At 39.6% G+C, this 6,000-nt stretch overlaps 1 pseudogene; it reads right to left on the bottom strand.

The window, feature by feature from the left end:
* Window positions 1-1,274: 1,274 nt before the first annotated feature.
* LOC127484906 (transmembrane emp24 domain-containing protein 4 pseudogene) overlaps window positions 1,275-6,000 on the bottom strand; it is a 67,686-nt pseudogene continuing 62,960 nt past the window's right edge.

The raw sequence follows: 6,000 nt of genomic DNA, 5'->3' as shown, positions 1-6,000 counted from the left end.
AGTGGAGAGAGAGGCTCGTGTCTGTGCCGGTTCCCCTTATTTATTCATTTTTTCTCTCCTCCAGTCTGGTGAACTTTCCCCAGCAGGGCTTCAAGCCTCATTCCCTTTAGGCTCTTTCTGCCATTTCCCTGCCAATGTCTCGGGCTACTGAGGTTTTTGTCTCAGCTCCTCTTCCAGTGCTGGTGTGCAAACTCCGTGGCTGGGCTTCCGAGCCGTGGGCGTCCTTGCTCTCCCTGTAGGTCCTACATGTCACATCCACTAGATCCGGAAGAGTTTCCTCTGTAATTTTTTTCCTGAGCCTTTCCATGAGACTACAGTAAATCCACTTTTATTAAACTATCTTTTCCTGGACTATCAGTGTGTGCCCTCACTATTCTGCCATCTTGGCTTCGCCCCAGATATTGGTATTGTTTTTAAATTTCTTGACAGGCAGAGTGGATAGTGAGAGAGACAGAGGGAAAGGTCTTCCTTTTGCCTTTGGTTCACCCTCCAATGGCCGCTGTGGCAGGCGTGCTGCGGCCGGTGCACTGCGCTGATCTGATGGCAGGAGTCAGGTACTTATCCTGGTCTCCCATGGGGTGCACGGCCCAAGCACTTGGGCCATCCTCCACTGCACTCCCTGGCCACAGCAGAGAGTTGGCCTGGAAGAGGGGCAACCGGGACAGAATCTGGCGCCCCTACCGGGACTAGAACCTGGTGTGCCAGTGCCGCAAGGTGGAGGATTAGCCTAGTGAGACATGGCGCCGGCTAGGATATTGGTATTAATTACTGAGAAACACTCTCAAGAATGCAGAATAGTGTAATATGAACTTTATTATTATTATTATTACTTAAAGATTTATTTATTTATTTGAAAGGCAGAGTTACAGAGAGGCAGAGGCAGAGAGAGAAAGCTCTTCCATCCGCTGGTTTACTCCCCAATTGGTTGCAATGGCCAGAGCTGGGCTGATCCAAAGCCAGGAGCCAGCACCTTGTGCAGGGGCCCAAGCACATGGGTCATCTTCTACTGCTTTCCTAGGCCATGGCAGAGAGCTGGATCAGAAGTGGAGCAGCCAGGACTAGAACTTGCACCCCATGGGATGCCAGCATGTCAGGCAGTGGCTTTACCTCCTACACCACAGTGCAGGTCCATTATTTTTAATTTTGATTTTAATTAGTTTTTAACAGATTCAATATGATTTGTGGATACTATTCTAAAAGCATCTTGATATTCCCTTTTTCCCTCCCTCCCCCCTCCCTCCCACCCTCTTTTCTTTCCCCTTTCTTGTCTTTTTTAGTTTTTGAGATAACATATTTAAAATTATATTATAGTAAAAAGGCTTAATACTTTACCAAATAAGAAGTTTAACAAGTAATAAGCAAAAATACTCTAGTTTAGTGGGGAAATTTATTGTAATCAACACCTTATTTCAAGTATATTCAAGTTAATAATTTCTAATTCTATGACTTTGAACAAATGACTTAGTCTCTTCTGTCTCCATTTCCTCAACTTTACAATACAGATACTAATCAGGCTATAGTAAAGATTAAATGAAGTAGTGCAGAGTAAGCACTCCATTAATATTAATTTTTTTAAAATTATGTAGACAAACTGGAATATATTCAGAGAAAGGTCATCACTGATTCATTAATTTATTCCACACATATTTATTAAGTGCCTCCACCATCAGAGGAGGAACACTTGAAACTCGGGATGATCAACCTAGAGATGCTGTAATGTGGAGGATATGGCAGCTGTGTAATTGCCTGTGGAAGAGGCATTAGTCTCTTTCTGAATGGCCCCATGGAATATAACTAGAACAACTGAATGGAAGCCTAGAGATATTGCATGTCGGGAAAATGGAGTTTGCTTGAGGAACTGTCATTGCAGGTGATGTGCTGTTGTAAAGGAGATTCTAGCATCAGACGAGGGGGTTGAAGAGATGGTCTCTGAGGCTCCTTTGTTCTTCCAGACCTGCAGAGTATATGATGATATGAAAATGTTGCTCCTTTCCTACTTGAGAGATGATAGAAAATCGATACACCTAATACCTCCCACTTCCAATTTCTTCATCAAACCACATATGGACCTAAACAACGAGTTCAAGTCTGAGGAAGATTAACCTGGGAAACTTGACCCATTTCTCTTTCAACTGTTCAGTGTACAAGTGATTCTTTTGTAATGGCATCACTCGGACACCCAAATCTTTCCTCCAGATCCTCTGCATAATTACTACGAAAATGGTGGCCTATGTGTCCTGGGATGCAGAGGCTGGAAGAAGTCTGATGAGTTATTAAACAAAGATTTTGAAATGCGCTTCTAAAACAAGAGTCATTTCAGGGGAAAGAAAAATCAGTTCAACATTTTAATGTTAGATTCAAGAGTGGCACCTGAGAACACAGTGTAAGGTTTGGTAGAGTTTTTGGGAGAGTTATTAATTAATGAATAATAATGCTTTTTAGTTTTACAGGTTTTTATAGACTAGTGCTCAGGACTATAACTGCTGTAGTGAGAAAACTTGAGTCAGAGAATTTTGGCTTAGTAAATGGCCCAGACATTCGTTGTTTGTCATTTGAGATGAATGTGAAATAAGAATAAACCATAACAGAAAGCTTCATAGAAAAATGCATCGTTTTTTTTTCCATTATGTCCTAAAAAGTAAGGATGCTCTAGAGATCAAAGGCACTATATAAATCTACCAAATAAAAATATAAATTAGAACTACACTATATCCACAAAATACATAAACAATCAGATAGTTTAAATGACTCTATGAATTAGTCTTTCAAACATAACAAAAGATGTTGAATGGTAAGGAACTGTCTCAGTTTTTGTTTTTGAAGGACAATTTTTCTTAACTCTTCAAAAAAAAAAAAAAACTGCAAGAGAAGTGAGCACTTTCAAATTCATTTCATAGGGCCAGCCTTACCCTGATATCAAAGACACAGAAGAGGAAAATTATAGGCCAATATCCCCAATGAACAAAAATGTAAAAATACTTAATAAAATACCAGTAAATTAAATTCAACAACACATTAAATGATCACACACCATGACCAAGTGGGATCTACCCTTGAGAGGCAAGGGTAGTTCGCCATATGAAAATCAACAGATGAGATATACCACATTAACAAAGTGAAGAAAAACCGTGTGATCATTCCAAATACATGAGAAAAAACATTTGAAAAATTCAACATCCATTCATAATTTAAAAAAGATGTTGAGCACAGAAGGACTGTGTCTCGACACAGTAAATACCACATATGATAAACCTGCACTGAAACAGGAAAAAGTTGAAAGCTTTTCTTCTAAAATCAGAAACGAGATAAGCATTTCCCATTTTTACCATTCTATTCTTAGATAGTTCTGGAATTTCTAGTCAGAGCAATTAGGCCCCCACCAAAAGTGTGGCATCCAAACTGGAAAGCAAGTATTAATTGTTGCTGCTTGCAGATGGTTAGAACTAATAAACAAATGTATTACAGTTTCAGGATGCAAAATATACATACAAGAATTAGTGCCTTTTTTAAAAAAAGAAGATGTATTTATTTATTTTGAAAGTCAGAGTAACAGAGAGAGAGAGAGAGGGAGAGACAGAGAGAGAGACAGAGAGAGGGAGAGGGAGAGAGAGAGAGAGATCTTCCATCTGCTGATTCACTCCCCAGGTGGCCACAATGGCCAACACTGCACCAGGCTGAAGCCAAGAGCCAAGAGCTTCATTTGTGTCTCCTACATTGGGGGCAGGGGTCCAAACAATTGGGTCATCTTCCATTGCTTTTCCCAGGCCATTAGCAGGGAGCTGGATCAGGAGTGGAGCAGCTGGGACACAAACTGGTACTCATATGGGATGCTGGCATCACAAGCAGTGGCTTCACCCATCATGATACAACACTGGCCCCAGTAGCATTTCTATATATGAGTATGGAACTATCCAAAAAGGGAACAAAGAAAGCCACTCCATTTAATATAGCTACAAACAAAAATATTTTGGAAAATCTAACCAAGGAGTTGAAAGGTCTGCATGCTGAAAGCTATGAAATATATAATGAAAGAAATTTTAGCAGACACAAATGAATGAAGTAGAAGAATTAATATTATCAAAATAGCCATGCTGCCCATCATGATCTACAGATTCAATTCAAGTTTGAAAATTTATTTTCTTTATTTGAAAGGCAGAGTTACAGAGAGAAAAGGAGAAACAAGAAAATATTTTCCATCTGCTGTTCACTCCCCAAATGGCCGCAATGACTGGAGCTGGGCCAAGCCAAAGCCAGGAGCCAGGAGCCAGGAGCTTCTTCCAGGTCTCTCAGGTAGGTGGAAGGGCCCAAGGACTTGGGCCATCTTCCACTGCTTTCCCAGGCCATAGCAGAGAGCTGGATTAGAAGTGGAGCAGCCAGGTCTCAAACCAGCACCCATATGGGATGCCAGCACTGCAGGCGGCAGCTTTACCCACTATGCCACAGCACCGACCCCAGAAATCCTTTAATTTTGAAATATGGATGAACCTAGAGGACATTATGCTACGTTAAAAAAAAAAGCAAGGAACAGAAAGATAAAATACTGCATGATGTCACTTATATGTGGAAAGAGAGTAGAATGGTGGTTACTAGAGACTAGGGAAGGGACATGAGAAATGGGAAGATGTTGAACAAAAGGTACAGTGTTCCAGTTAGGCAGAAGCAATCAATTCTTGAGATCTATTACATATCATGAGTACCATAGTTACTAATGTATTGTGTATTTCTAAATTGCTAAAAGAATAGGTTTTAAACACTGTCATTATAAAAATAATATGTATGTGAGTTGATAGATATTTTAGTTTGATATAATCAGTGTGCAATGTATACAAATGTCCAAGCATCTCATTGCACCCTTTGTCAATTAAAAATAAAAGTTCATGCTAAAAAAAAAATGAATACTGACTCATGCTGCACTTGGATGAACCTTAAAAACACTATGATGAGTGAAAGAAATCAGCATATATCCATTTATTTGAAATACCCAGAATAGATACGTACATGAAGACTGAAGATAAATTGGTGTTCACCACAGCTAAGGTTGGGGTGAAGAAGGTAGGAGAAGTAAATAGGAAATGACTACTTAAGGGCATAAGGTTTCTTTAAGCAGGGATGAAGTTTTTTGGAACTACATAGAGATTTGGTTACACAATACCATGAATATACAAAATGCCACTGAATTAAAATGAAAATGGTAAGTTTGAAATAATGTAAGTTGTACTTCAATAAAAAGAGAATGAAACTTCCTTTTGGCCTGAATCGCCATCTTTCGGCATTTCATCAAGATGATGAACACAAAGGGAAAGAAGAGAGGCACCCAATGCATGATCCCCAGGCCTTTTATAAAACATGGGGTTGTTCCATGTACACCTACAAAAAAGTGATATTGTAGACATCAAGGGAATGAGTACTGTTCAAACAGGAATGCCCCATAAATATTACCATATCAAAATTGAGAGAGCTTACAATGTTACCCAGCATGCTGTTGGCATTATTGTAAACAAATAAGGGCAACATTCTTGCCAAGAGAGTTAATGTGGATATTGACTATATGATGCACTCTAAAAACCAAGATAGCTTCCTGAAACACGCAAACGAAAATGATCAGAAAAAGGAGGAACCCAAAGAGAAAGGCATCTGGGTTCAACGGAAGCACCGGCCTGCTCCACCCAGAGCCCACTTTGTCAAAACACATGGAAAGGAGTCTGAGCTGCTAGAACCCATTCCTTATGAATTCATGGCATACTAAGTGTAAGAATAAAGACCTGGACTCTAAAAAGGTAAAAAAGAGAACGAGCAAAAACGAAATAAGTAAAACAGAAGACTCACGTCCCAGTGCATTCCTGTTTTCTTAGATGTAAATATAGGGAGACTGGCTGGCAGAGTGGATGAATTAATACGGCTGGACTATGTGCTTTCCACAAAAAAAAATCGCTTTAAATATACTGAAATAGGGCAGTTGAAAGTGAAAGGACAGAAGAGGGTATATTATATAATCATTAA

This window comes from Oryctolagus cuniculus, chromosome X, assembly GCF_964237555.1.
Source record: "Oryctolagus cuniculus chromosome X, mOryCun1.1, whole genome shotgun sequence".
Taxonomy (NCBI): domain Eukaryota; kingdom Metazoa; phylum Chordata; class Mammalia; order Lagomorpha; family Leporidae; genus Oryctolagus; species Oryctolagus cuniculus.
The sequence above is the reverse complement of the archived record's forward strand: the minus strand, read 5'-3'. Positions and strand labels throughout refer to the sequence as shown.